The sequence below is a fragment of the Oryctolagus cuniculus genome, chromosome 13, assembly GCF_051225735.1.
Source record: "Oryctolagus cuniculus isolate XC-2025 breed Fujian yellow rabbit chromosome 13, ASM5122573v1, whole genome shotgun sequence".
NCBI classification, from domain to species: Eukaryota; Metazoa; Chordata; class Mammalia; order Lagomorpha; family Leporidae; genus Oryctolagus; species Oryctolagus cuniculus.
The window spans coordinates 96,793,952-96,808,940 of record NC_142879.1 but is presented as its reverse complement, the minus strand read 5'-3'; the positions used below and the strand labels follow the sequence as shown (position 1 = coordinate 96,808,940).

Below are 14,989 nucleotides of genomic sequence, written 5' to 3'. Positions count from 1 at the left end.
TCTCTGAGGCTGTGACACTGCTCCTCACCTCCAGGTGTGACAACACATCACTCCTTTGAGACATTCTATTACTATCTCAGGGTAGGACCAGACTGGCAATACCACTCTCCCTGCCTGCCTCTCTTCAGGACAATGAGCTGAAGGGGATTAGGATTACCAGGACTTCCCAGGACAATATTTTCTCACTCTTTCCTTACTTACAGCTGGACTCTAGAATTTTTGAAACCACAGTCAACAGATTGATGCTTTTCCTCCTCAGTTAAATTTCTGATAGTGTTCCTAAGCCAGGACGGGGGAGAGGGATGGAGAGGGGGAGGGGGAGGAAGAGGGAACAGATATTTGGTGCACTCCCCAGATAATCACAACATCCAGGTTTGGGACAGATTGAACCCAGGAGCCTGGAACTTCTTCCAGATCTCCCATGTGGGTGGCAGGGGCCCAGGGACTTGGACCATCTTCTGCTGCTTTTCCAAGACCATTAGCAGAGAGCTGGATCAGAAGTGGAGCAGCTGGAACAGGAACCGGCACCCCTATGTGATGTCAGTGTCACAGGCAGTGGCTTTACCCTCTGCATCACCATGCTGGCACAACTCTTGGGTCTTTAAATGAAAATTGCAAAACGTTTTAGAGTTGGCCTTCTTTTGTCTGTTTATTGTATCTTTTTGAAGTATTTGTTGAAAAGAGGAGCTGAAAGCTTACTAAGAGATATTTTAATAAGTGAATTTTAAAAAAATCAATAAGTGCTTGTTTAAATGAAATTTGAGCCTTTGCTGCACGGGTCGTGACTTTGATTTTGTTTTTCAAATAGATCTCCATTTGATTTTCAAGCCATTATATAAATTCACAAAGGTCCAAACCAACAGAATATATTTCTTTTGTGCCAACACATAAAGCAGATTTAACCTGCAGTCTGCTAGAAGATGGGTTAGATAATATTTCATGTAATCAACTCAAGAGCAATAGAAGGATTCCAAGAGTAATGGACCAGATAATCAGTCCAATTAACAGTGACTGGGAGCTTCCCTGCTCAGAACCTGGGCAGAATGGGTGGGTAGGGGGTGGGCTTCCCTGAAATGTAGGGCGTGGCTCTCAGGTCCCTGCTCAGAGCTGTACCTTCCTCTCCTACTTGTTTCGTGTTTTTAAATCCCAATTTTTCTCTCCTGATAATAAAAGAGTAGCTGGCTCTCTAGTGTTGCACTGAGTATCACATGAAAGCCGGTTTTTATGATGCTAGCTTATGTTTGTTTTCTTCCACACATTTCCTTGTCCTTCCTCCACTGCTCCCACCGCAGCTGCAAGGGGGACTTGCCTGTTGGCTCAGAGCTGCCAAGAGGGTGACCAGACCCAGGACTGTGGGACTGCAGAGAGGGCAGGTTGGCAGAGACTCCAGTGCTGAATAGTCTGGGATCATCTAGAAGCCATACAGAGCCCCTTTACCCTCTGTGAGCCACAGGCAGCAGATGTGGTGCTGGAAGTAACTAAGGCAGCTGACAACCTGGGGACTGAGCACGAGCTTGAATAGCTTGGAGTGGTCGCTGGGTGGCAAGGATGGTGGGTGTGCCAGTGCCAACCTCTGTGAAGGCCAGCAGAAGAGGTGTCCCCATCTGAGTGCCTCAGCACCAATCCTTAGCTCAGGCACAATGCCCATGTCCCTGGGAAGCATGTGCCCCATGGACAGAAGCTGCTCCCATCCCTGGAACGAGGGCTCCATGTGTATGTTAGTCAGGGTCTAGAACATGAAAGGATAGATCTTTCTCTCTCTCTTTTTTAAGATTTATCTATTTGGTTTGTAAGTCAGAGTTTTGTGGGGGGAGGCGAGAGAGATCTTCCTTCCAATGATTCACCCCCCAGATGGCCACAACGGCCAGTACTGAGTCAGGATGAAACCGGGGCCAGGAACTTCTTCTGAGTCTCCCTCATGGATGGCAGGGACACAAGGACTTGGGCCATCTTCTGCTGCTTTTTCCAGGCCATCAATAGAGAGCTGGTGGGCTGGCGCCACAGCTCATTTGGCTAATCCTCCACCTACGGCGCTGGCACCCCAGGTTCTAGTCCCAGTTGGGGCACCAGATTCTGTCCCGGTTGCTCCTCTTCCAGTCCAGCTCTCTGCTGTAGCCCAGGAAGGCAGTGGAGGATGACCCAAGTGCTTGGGCCCTGCACCTGCATGGGAAACCAGGAGGAAGCACCTGGCTCCTGGCTTCGGATTGGCACAGTGCACTGGCCATAGCGGCCATCTGGGGAGTGAACCAACGGAAAAGACCATTCTCTCTGTCTCTCTCTCTCTCACTGTCTAACTCTGCCTGTCGAAAAAAAATAGCTGGTTCAGAAGTGGAGCAGCTGAGACTTGAACCTGCATCCATATGGGATGCTGGCTTGGTAGGTAGCAGCTTTACCTGCTATGTCACAACACCGGCCCTGAAGCATCTATTTCTTCATGCCCAAGTTCATGGCTCTAAATTTACAATCACACTGTGCAGGGATTTAATAATCACCAGTCAATATCAGCTACTACTTTTACACTTAAAACAATAACATTACAGTTGAAATTTATAGATTGTTTATCATGTGCCTGCACATTCTATTTTATGAGAAAGCCCCAGTCTGCAGTGAATAAATATGGGAGAACATAAAATGTGGCCCTTGAAGCAGTAGGTAGTGAAGCCTCTTACCCTGGCCACCAACCCTGAGATCAGCATTCACCACATAGCTTTCCTTTTGAGAGACCTGTTTGCAGAGTGCTGTAGATATCCACAAGCAAATGACAAACTCACCCTTTTCCTTTTTTGTGTGTGTCTAGAGGCAGGTGTTTGTCAGTGGTGAATTAGCTGCATGTCCATATTCCATGTCAGAGTGCCTAGTGACTACCCACTCGGCTTTCCACTCCAGTGACCTGCCATTGTGCACCCAGGAGGCAGTGGTGATGGCTGAAGTATCTGGGTCCTTGGCACGCACGTAGGAGACCTAAACTGAGTTCCTGGCTCCTGGCTTTGGCCTGACCCAGCCCTGGCTGTTGTGAGCATTAGGAGCAAACAAGAAGACAGGAGATCCTTCTCTGTCTCTGTGCATAAAAATTTAAAAAAACTTTAAAAACTCCAACAGTCTTCCATAAAAACTGATTTGGAAATTAAGCAATCAATTATGCCCAGATAGAAATGTTTATCAACACTCAATAGGTGTTGGAGATGAGATTGGTGAAGTAGAATACAGAAACCCTTGACTAGTAGTGGTGAGTCACACTGGTTTCTAGTCATTAACTCTAATCATCAACAGTAGGTACTCGCCACATGTGATACAAGAGTGTGTACATTTGGGGGATACTGCAGGTATAATTTTGTCCTCCAGGGAACATTTGGCAATGTCTGGAGACATTTTTGGCTGTCATGACTATGGGGTAGAGGTGATCTTGGAATCAGATGAGTGGAGACAGGCATTCCTCCTCACACCCTGCAGTGTTTAGGACAACCCCAACATACAGAATCGTCCTGCCCCAGATGTTAAGGCCAGGCTGCAGAGGGCTCACAGTTTGAGAACTGAGTCTACTTTCTCCTGCTCCACCTGGCCACATTTCCCTGAGCCAGTTCTCTCTGCTCCCCTCTTCGCGTCCTACAGTCATTTTCCACAATCCTGTACCCCCCTGAGTGCCACATCCTCAGGAATGACCTTCTTCACCTGATGGGGCTGGGCCAAGTCACCAAAACCTCTGCTGATCCCATGGTGACCTCATTTCTGGTCCTTGTAGGCTCTCTCTCTCATCAGACTATCTGCTCTCTGGCCAAGACATGCTTGTTTCAGGATGACATCAGATAGTTAATTCTCTCTTCAGATTCTTCCTGTGCAGGCTCACTGTTAGTGTTTGAAAACTCCCTTTTCTCACAGCTCTGGGTCTCCCTACACACCCTTGAATCTTAGTTTAAAGGGTCACCTGCTATATCTTAGCTGTACTTCCTGAACTTTTAGGTGTAGGTGAACCCATCTATACTCCTCTTCAATGCCTTCAGACACTACTCAAGTCCTACTCCCTGGAACTCTTCTTGATACCCCCATTCCTGCCAATCTAGTTCAAGTTTCTGTCCTGCTCATCTCAGTGCCTCCAGCCGTCCCTCATGGTTGTTTAATTGTTCCAGTCAGCCCCTCACCTACTTGGTTTCTTTAGTGTAGAGGAACACGATGAACACTCAGCTGATGGATAGAGGTATGGAAGCATGGATGGATAGCTAGGTAGGTACATGCATGAATATATGTTAGGATGAGTAGAGGAGTGGATGAACAGATACATGGGCGTATGGATGGGTGGTGGGCATATGGATGTATACATGTCAGATGATAGATGAATACTCTACCTCATCAGATGGTAGGGAATATCTGGGAATAGGGTGACTTTCTCCAATGAAGACTTAAATATTTTTTTGTTTGCTTGTAGTTATGAAATAATTTGATTTGACTTTTCTTAACCATTTCCTCAAATTGGCTTTGTGCCAATAAGCAAAGTGCCTCAATAGAATAGATTATTTCTTAAAATTAAAAATAATAATTCAATTTACAATAAGAACAAAACTAAATTGGGAAAAGTTATTTGCTTGATTTTGGCAGAGTCAAAAGAAAATAATCATCAGCTTTTGTGAGAAGTTATGGCTTCTTCCGAAGCCCCCTCTTCCAGGTAGCCTTTCTCGTTGCCTCTGAAAGAGTAGTGCCTCGTCTCAGAAATTTGATTAAACTCCTATGGTACTTCCATTATAGTGTCTTGTTTAGGCAGCTTTGTGTCAAGAGCTGGAGACAAGACTGATTCTATCACTTGCCAGCTGTGTGATTACAAGCAGTTGAATGAATGTCTAAACTTCAGCTTCCTGCTCTATAAAATGGGAGATAATAATGAAATCAAACTCAAAGCGCATTGTAGAATTTTAGCAGGTAGTAAGTGTAATAGCATATTGCTATTTGTGAAGATCCAAGTAAATATTAGTTGTCAATATTGCATATTTCACTTTCCTGCTGCAAGTTCTTGGATGGGCTGGTCTGTGAAACGTATGAATATATTCATATATACATATTCATAATCCCAAGTTCATATACATATGTACACACACATATGCACACATTCATTTGCTTGTAAGACAATATTTAGCAGATGATAGTGAAACAAATTCATTGAATAAATGAATTATTGAGTGACTGATGCCACCAGAAGTTGTAAGATGCAATTGAATTACAGTTCAGTTGTCACGTGAGTGTTTGTTGAGGAGGATATCAGTCATTTTGTGCAATTCCTTTTCCAGCTAGTTCCTCTTCCAACTTATTCCAAGGGCCCTGAAGTCTTTGAAACCATAGAAGTCCATAGTCAAGGCCATCCCCAGAGGAGCAGGTGCCTGGTCATCAGTTTAGGACTGGTTCTTTGGTGTCATTGCTCCCTAGCAGCCCACTCTCTTTAGGTTTACACCCACCCTATTGATGGACGAGGAGAGGCCCTAAGGGAGTTGCTGCGATAGCTGTGTTGTGCCTCCACATGCAGAAGCTACGGGAACTCCCAGTGCAGAGTGTGCTGACACAGGCTGTTTTATTGTACATCTGACTGCACTGCTGCTCCTGTGAAGTCTAGGGGACAGCATTCTGGGGGTGCTCCACTCTGGGGAACTGGGACTGATGAACTCATTTCTCTCCATGAGAGAGAGCCTGGACCAGAAGTCATGTGGAGATAGTCTCATTAGAGGAACCTCAGAGCAGCTCCTGTGAGAAGAGAGATGGGCTCTGACACCCAGCCTGGGTGATGGCATCCACAGGGGCTGACGAGGAGGGCAGGTGCGCATGGAGGTCTTCCTGAAACCTCTGTTTCAGGAGACATCAAACTCAGTGCCTTGGGGGTTGTCCCTGTAGGAGTGTTTGAGAAGGCATGTGGCTAGTGCCATGTAGAATTTTAACTAGATAGGTAAGAAGGGCAGTCCAGGTAGTTGGGAAGTTTAAGCCAGGTGGTCATGAAGTGTAGACCAGATGGTCTAATGTACAGAGTAGATGATCAGAAAGTATAGATTGAAGACCATTAAATGTAGACTAGATTGTCAGGAAGTGTGGGTTTGACAACCAGGGAGTGTAGACCTGGTCTACCTGGCCAGGAAGTGTAGATGACTTGGTTAGGAAACGTGCAGCATGAGGACAGGAAGCATTGGGGACAGAGGTCTGTAGTTAAGAATAGGAGACCAGGAAGTGATTCCAAAAGCACTTGGATAATTGCCTTCTGTAAATTATCTTACTGACTCAAAACAACAATAAAGGATGGATATTAGTCTCCTGTTTTACAGGTGAGCAAATGGAGATGCAGAGGGATGTGCTATTCCTAAATTATATCAAAATAAACAGAAATAGAACTTGTACCATTTGCCTGACACATAGACAAAAGACCTGCACTCTCCTTCAATTTTTATTGCTAGTTTTTGTCTCATTACTTTCCATATCCCTCCTTGTTCAGAATCCTATAGCACTGATAACTGAAGTAGGTTCTGGTCCCCTGGCTCAGCACACCCTCCCTGACCTTGACTTTGTCCTCATTAGGATGTGCTTTGGCTGCTGCTCGATTGCTCTCAACTCACCATTTCACCAAAGTAGCTGGTACCCATTAAATATCTGCACAGCAAATAACCGGGTGCATGCATCAATGCCAAGTGCTATGTGCCAGCAAGGTGCAATGAAAGATTATGCAGGGAAAGCAGGACACCAGGATGCATGGGATAAGTGTGTGGTAAAGCGCCTACACATTTCTTTGCAGACCAAAATGCTTAGACATTTTAAAGAATAAACTACTCAAAGTAGATTTACAACTATATGTACCTTATTCCATGCCCTTTGCTGGGAAGAAGGTGGATATATTTGGTGAGACTTGGTTTTGAGGCAGAAGGCCTTGGTGGGAGACCCATTCTGCTAAAAGTCCTGGATTTCTGAGCTTGTTTCTCATGTAGGAACAGGAGACTCACAACCATACCTCTGTCAGGTTGTGGGACAACAATGTAAACTGCAAGGCATTGCACAACATCTTTGGCTATCATCAGTCATGGTATTTTTGTCAAACTGTTCCCCAAAATCAGTGCAAGTGCAGGGGAACTTCTTGATAGAAATCAAGTCTGCTTTGAGCATCTGTGACACTTGAGTAAACACTCTAGGTTCAGGGGCAGGGCCTTAGTTTTAATATTATCAAGGGTAGGATCCTTGGTTTTGCTCCTTTCATCAGTATCATCTTTTTTTTTAAAAAAAATTTATTACTTTTATTTGAAAGGCAGAGTGACAGAGAGAGGAGACACACAACACACACACACACACACACACACACACACACACAATCTTCCATCTGCTGGTTCACTCCCCAAAGGGTTGCAAAGGCCAGGGCTGGGCCAGGCAGAAACCAGGAGCCAGGAGCTTCATCTGAGTCTCTAATGGGTGGCAGGGACCTAAGTACTTTGGCCATCTTCTGCTATTCTCAGGCCATCAGCAAGGAGCTGGATCAGAAGTGGAGCTGCTAGGACTCAAACCAGTTCCCCTATGGGATGTCAGCAGCCCAGGCAGTGGCTTTACCTACTGTGCCACAACACTGGCCCCAGCATCTCCAGTTTTCTTGGTGGCTATTTTGCCAGATTCATTCTGGAGCTCCCAGCTGGGATGGCACTTCTTGCTGTGGGAAACCACCCTTGCTAAAGACATACAAGATGTAAAGGCTTAAGGAGAAGCTCTAAGACCTGTTTGTCATTTAGTTTCACGTCTTCAGCATTGCCAACAAAACAATCACAGCATCATGGAAAAGAGAAAAAAAAAACTCTGGTGGGAAAAAGCAATTCTCTGAAGTCTCTCAATAGTCTTGAGTAAGTTATTTTCACTACCATGTTTCACATGAACTGTAAACCCTGTGTCTGGCCTAAGTGGATGAAAGACATATGACTAACTCAATTTTCTTCCTACCTGATGCCCTATCTGACTTCAGGCTGATATAATAGGGATTTTAAAGTGATAGGAGAGTTTCAAATTCCTATAAATCTGTCAAGTCTTCCAAAGTTTCTGAAAGATACCCTGGATAAAAAAAATGCCTCAATTTTTGTTAATTTTCTTCGAAAATGTTCCTTTTCTGTTGCTTGTGTTTTCTACCAGGAACCAGCCGAATATCTACTCTGCCCTTTTTGAATGTTAACTGCATAGCAGAGAGAAAAGGATTTATTTTGAACACTGGATCTTGGTCTGGGAGTGGAACTAAGGCAATGGACATTTAGATGAAGCTGGTTTTCAAAAAAATAAAATAAACTCAGAGAATTATTTATACCCAGAATTCAAGGTGACATGTCATTTAGCTATGTTAATTTGCCTTTTTGATCTCTAGGAAACTACTCTCAGTTAATCTATAGTTTCAGTTTAGGATTTAGTGTACGGAGAATGGAACTTCACTATTGAACTCTCTTTCTTGGAAATAAAGTGGGGATAATATAAGACGGTGTGTGTGTGTGTGTGTGTGTGTGTGTGTGTCTCACCGAATAGACTGAATTACAGGAAAACCAAAAAACAACATTTTTGAAGGCAAAATGTCAGCTCACCAGACAAAGCTGACAAACAGTGATATGCCAAGTGCAGAAGGCTGCTGTTGGGACTCTGTGGTAAATTAAGAGTGATCTAGTAATGTTTGTTGGCACAGCAATCTTATTAATGTCTCATTATGTCTCCAAGTAGTTCTTGTTATATAACCAAACGAATTATATTGTCCAAGGTTATTGCTCACATAACCCACTGGAAATGGTAGTTTTCCTCTTTCATCACATGAATCTAAATGTTAACTAAGTGCTTGTTAGTTTTTCACATTACATTGGAGGGACTTCATTAGCTCTTACATCGCTGGGTATGTGCTTTAAGAGTCTTTAGATTAAAAATGAATCAAAGTGATTCAATTCTGTAAGTTTTGGGCTAGAAATCAAGGTCTCTCTGGATATCATCCAAGTGTAAAATGTAGCACAAATTGCCTTTAAAAATTAATAATTCACCAAATCTATGGGCTAAGCCCAGTCTGGCTTGAGGAGATAAGTAAAATAAATATTGTAAAGTCAATTTTTAATAATCTGTGGCATTGAAATTTAAGCACAAGAGAAAACATTTAACAATTAGGCAGGAATATTTGGTGCATGATTAAATGTGAATAATAATATTTAAAAGCCCCATACCTTACCTTCTAGCAGGAAATATCATTTAAAGTTCTAATCTAGTACACAGCACAGCTCATACCATTTCTTTGTTTAATGAGCTCCTGCCTTGTGATTTTGTGTTTGTGTAGTTACTTTTATAAGTATTTTTATATTGACAGCTGTGTGTAAAGCTGACGAAAAGTAGCACAGATAGATATTTGACGGGGGACCAGAGCAGTCACTGAAAATAATATAATTAGATCCTTCACTAGGCTGGTAACCAGTGGTCGGGTATATTTATCTAATTATTGTGACAGCACATTTACATGTGAGGGGATTTTATTATAAGAGGTTTATAAAATTCAGAGTTGAGGCTGATCTTCTATCTCCATATACTAAATAGAAGTTGGCCTCTGGGCTACAGTTTTTCACGATGAAGAATAAAATCCCTGATGGATGATGGCAAGTCCTCATCTTCCAGAAAGAGGAATCAAAATAAAAGGCAGAGGAAATGAAATAGCCTGACTGAAAAATATATAGAGAGAGCACACTATTCTCAAAGTGTGAGCAACAGCCTATAGTTAAAAACACAAACTCTGTGCTCATGGTACGGATTTTGGAAAGACAAAGAAAAAGGTCAAGATAATATAACTCTGCTTTCCATGCCTAAAATACTCTCATGGGCTTTTCAGCCAGGTCCAAATGCCTTAAGGGCTGATTCTGAGGCCAGAGTGCTGTTTAGGACATCTGCCATTCTATCCCAGACACTCTGGCAAAAAAAAAAAAAAAAAAAAAAAAAGACCTAAATGAAAGATCTCTGTGAGTGAGTGAGATTCCAGTAGAAAGAATGGGCCATCAAAGAAGGAGGTACCTTTCTCTGAAGGGAGGAGAGAACTTCCACTTTGACTATGACCTTGTCTAATAAGATTGAAGTTGGCGAACTCAAAAGGCTTCCATAGCCTGGGCAACTCATGACTAGAGCCTGGGGAGATTACTGACGCCATAAACAAGAGTGTCAAATTGTTAAGTCAACAACAGGAGTCACTGTGTACTTATTCATCATGTGGGATCTCTGTTCTTAATGTGTTGTCCAATGTGAATTAATGCCATAACTAGTACTGAAACAGTACTTTACACTTTATGTTCTGTGTGGGTGCAAACTGATGAAATCTTTACTTAATATATACTAAATTGATCTTCTGTATATAAAGATAATTGAAAATGAATCTTGATGTGAATGGAGTGGGAGAGGGAGAAGGAGATGGTAGGGGTGCGAGTGGGAAGAAAGTTATGGGGGGGGCCATTGTAATCCATAAACTGTACTTTGGAAATTTATATTTACTAAATAAAAGTTAAAAAGAGAAAAAAAAGATAATATAAGTCTGGAGGACTAAATTAACACCTGCTTGGAACCAACAACAGTGCTCTCTTGCAAAGAGGTACTAAAGTTGGTATTGATCTGAAGGCAATATTTCCAAGGGAGTTAGCATTTTGCATAGATCCCAAGGAATCTGCAAGAAGAGGAGAGATGGACAATTCCAGGTGAAAATAAAATAAAAATTTCATAAGATCTGTGTTACTCAGATCTCCTTTCTCTCTTCTTACAACACAATCTCAGGCCTCTACTCTTCTCCATCTACCTCATGTTAGTGAAAAACTTACCACTAAGAGGAGGAGCTCAGGCTCCCCATGCTCCAACTCTGATCAAAGTGCTGACATGAGTCAAGTTCAAGGATGATAGCCCATGTCACCATGGTGGAGAGGATACTGGGTGAGCCAGGGGTGGGGCTTGGACAGGTTCCTAGGTTCCTTGGAACTGCCTGTATTTAACCTTTTTTTTTTTTTTAAGATTTATTTATTTGTGAAACCGAGTCACAGACAGAAGGAGAGACAGAGAGAAAGGTCTTACATCCTCTGATTCACTCCCCAAATGTCTGCAATGGCCAGAGCTAGATCGATCCCAAGACAGGAGCCTGGAAATTCCTTCATGTCTCCCATGTGAGTACAGGGTCCCAAGTACTTGGGCCATCTCTCACTGCTTTCCTAGACCATCAGCAGAGAGCTGGATTGGAAGAGGAGCAGCCAGGACACAAATTGGTGCCCATATGGGATGCTGGTGCTGCAGGCGGAGGCTTAGCCTACCACACCACAGTGCCGGTCCGATTTAATCTTGACAAAAGAATCTCTCCACGTTGGAGTGTGAGTCAATGTCTCATAATGGGGAAAAAGGGGAATATTTTCCTGATCATATATTCTGTAATATTTATCTCCTGTTCAGATTTGTGGAGTTTCCAGGCTAAGTGGTTTCGAGGCTAGGGGGTTTGTTAGAATTTCGAGACCTTAACTGTCCACACTCATTATAAGTCAAAGAAAGGCTCTCGAACATGGCAAATTCGAGTTCCTTATGATTTCAGAAAGGCCACTAAATCACTTTGGGTAACAATTGGCTGATTTCTAAAAGTCTTGGAAGTTTAAGGGTCATGAAGGGATTTGAACTTGTCTTCTCTAGGACCTTTGTCTTGACAGATTTATGTTAACTTATTGAATAACTGTTTATGGATATCTACTATGGACCAGACACTATTTGAGGCCTTGGGGATATTGTAGTAAACAAATAATACAATTACATGCTCTGGAATGCAGACGCACAACAATGTGATGGGACAGCACAATGCTAGAGAACATCGGAGTTAAGAGAACTCATGGCTGTTAGTTAGTGCTGTTTTCTTTGTTGCATGGCAAGATACACCCCAAAATAACCCAAAATGAACCTCAAGGTAGAGGCTATGTTGATGGGGAGATGATTGAGGACAGGGAAGGGGGTGTTTGTCTAGTCCCAAATCTAGCTAGATTGCTCCAAGAGGTCGTAGACTGGAATGGGAAGAAGGAAACGCATTTTGCCTATTCTTACTTTTCCTTTGACCTGCTACTGTTGGTCTGCCAAGGAAGGGTTAGATATGTAACCACTGAATATGCTATTTCACTTTGGGACTATTTAAAAAGAATATGGAAGGGAAAAAAGCCCACGGCATCACTCTGTAATGGTGCAGTGTTCGATTTTAATTTGAGAGCTATTTAGAGCTGAGTAACTTCTGCTCAAAAAGGCCAATTACAGGCCAACATCATCCACAAAAGCCCTGGATCTGTCCATAGAGCAGACTTCATTTTTGATCCCCATGTGTTTGTAATCTAAGGTCAGCAGAAGAAAAAGAACAGGGATATCAAGGTATTTCCAAGGAATGCTCAAAACAGGGTGGAGGCAAACAAGTTAGACAGAATATTTCAAGGCTTTACACTTTCCTGATAAATCTTGAAAGACTTAATAGAAGGTCAGGAGTTTTCAATGCTCTGATAGTGTAAATTTACTTACATAGACAACTGGCCAAGGGTAGAGTTAGTGCTCACGTTATCAACTCTTTCCGGGCAGACAGCAGCTAATGCTTCAGGAGCCAGGAGCTCCAGCCTGAGGCAAGGCAGATCTGGACCCACTTGGGCATTCCATAGGAAGTGATGGGTAGAAGAGTGGGGGTGAAAGGTAGCATGCTATAATTAAATGGAGGGTGGTGGTTGTCAGGGGGAGGGGAGACTGAGTCTCACACTGTGTCAACAAGACTAGCGATAAGACAGGTGTCTCCCCAGTCCATCTCCAAAATCCATGCTCTTGTCGCCCAGAAGTCATCTGGTATGCAAACCAGTGATACACATATATCTGCACAAAGTCGATACAGTTCACCAGTTATTTGGTGAAGGCTGATGCTATCATTTGAATATCTCTGCCCAAACTCATGTTAAAGCTTGATTGTCACTGTCACAGTATTAAGCAGTAGCAGCATCAGGAGGAGATGGTCACAAATAGACTAAGATCATCATTCTGGAGTGGGTTCTTGGTTTAAAGGATGAGTTGTGCCTCATTTCCTCTGCTTTAAGCATGCCTGCTTGCCCTGCTGCCATGTTGTGATGCACTAGGAAGCTCATCAACAGAGGTAGCCCTTCAGTCTTGAGCTAGCCCTCAAGAATTGTGAACCAAATAAACCTCTATTGTTTTTAATTTACCCTGCCTTAGGGCAGCAGAAAATGGACCAAGTCAGCAGTCAGAATTCAGACACACTACAGGAACAAGTCTACCAATCTGTGCATGGGAACTAAGGAACACTGGCTCACAATCAAAATGGAAAGAAACACTGGGCTTTCTGGTACTTATAACGGGATAAGCCTTGTTAGATGATCTTTTCAGAGCTTCACGTGAGAGAGGCAGAATAGGGATGTGTTACCATTTTACAGAGACTCGGCACTCTGATTTAAATTGTCTGTCCTGGAGGCTTCATTAGTGAAGGTGATGCTATGAAGCTCTCTCTGTGCTCAGCAGTCCTGCAGTCCCTCTATTTGTGGCAGATCTCCATCATCTGATTCCAGTTCAACTCTTCAATTATATCCTCTTGCCAACCCCTCCCTGCCCCGCTACCCCAAGCTCTCCTTAAGCTGGAGTTCCAGTCACAGGCTGTATGCACCTGGCTTCATGCTATTGCTCACATCATTGATCTCCTTTCCTTCTGGAATTGCTGTTCTTCTTATCTCCATTAGTCTGATTTATTTATTCCTTGAAACTCGTTCAATGCCTGTGCCTCTCAGAAGCATTCAGTGAGCCCTACAGAAACCTCTCCATCCTTTTCACTCCTGAAACATTCGTGGTCTGAAGTCTCAGTTCCATTTCTCATGGGTGTTAATTGTACTCAATGGGACTCTGAGCTTCTCAGGGGGAGCAAGGACTATTCTTGACTCATCTTGACTTTCTTCCTAGCGCCTGGTAAAGTTCTAACCTTAGGTCCTCAAATATTTTGTTAATTGATATTAACTGCGGAGCATTAAAATTTTTTCAGGGTCCAGCGCTGTGGTACAGCAGGATAAGCCAGTATCCTGTGTGGGCATCAGTTTGTGTCCTGGCTGCTCCGCTTCTGATCCAGCTCCCTCCTAATGTACCTGGGAAAGCAGTAGAAGATGGTCCAAGTGCTTGGGCCCCTGCCACCCATGTATGAGACCAAGAAGAAACTCCTGTGTCCTTTCATTGTGGTCATTTGGGGGAATGAAGCAGCAGATGAAAGATCTCTCTGTCTCTATGTAACTCCGCTTTCAAATAAATAAATGAACCTTTAATCAAACTACAAAAACATTTTATGTGGCTTTGCAAGTAAGAGGAATCTAGAACTTTAGAATAACTGCTTCCTAGTCTGACGGACCCTCTTTATGCCTGTATTCTGGTGAGAAGAAATGCTGGGCATCTCAGTGGAAACCTATGTTAGAGCTGTGGTGACAAGTCACATGTGAGGTAGAGTGCTCTATGATCTTTTCCTGGAGTTTACTGACTTGTGCAAACATTTGTATTCTAGTAGGGGTATTTACAAATGGCTTTGTACACCTGAGGAGAGCTCTATCACTCAGTGTTGTAATCTCCTAGATATTATCTTAGGAAAGTTTAAAACATGGCAATAAGGTCAGCCTCTCAAGGTGCTCATTTAGTGCACATGAAAACAAGTACTTTGTATTCCAAGATAGTGCATAGAGACTGAAAAAGAGAGAGAGAGAGAGAGAGAGAGATAAATAAAAAATAAAAGGCACAGATGGGGCATGGACAGCTTCTCATTGCTTGTTCCATATGATAGAACTCAACACATCTGGTCTGCTACGGAAAGCATCTTTGCACTAATTTGTTTGTCAGTATCCATTGAGAGGACGATCTGTCATCCTGTCGTATTTTGGTTGCCCCGAGATGTTTGAAGACAAGTCTAGCCACAAATTGGAACTGTGGCCACTGGGGAGTAAGTAGGAGAAACCACCAGCTGTTCTAAGTAACATCA

At 43.1% G+C, this 14,989-nt stretch overlaps 1 protein-coding gene across 2 annotated transcripts in view; it reads right to left on the bottom strand.

The window, feature by feature from the left end:
* Positions 1 to 14,989, bottom strand: part of ADARB2 (adenosine deaminase RNA specific B2 (inactive)) — a 561,341-nt gene that overhangs the window by 216,993 nt on the left and 329,359 nt on the right. The window lies entirely within an intron of this gene.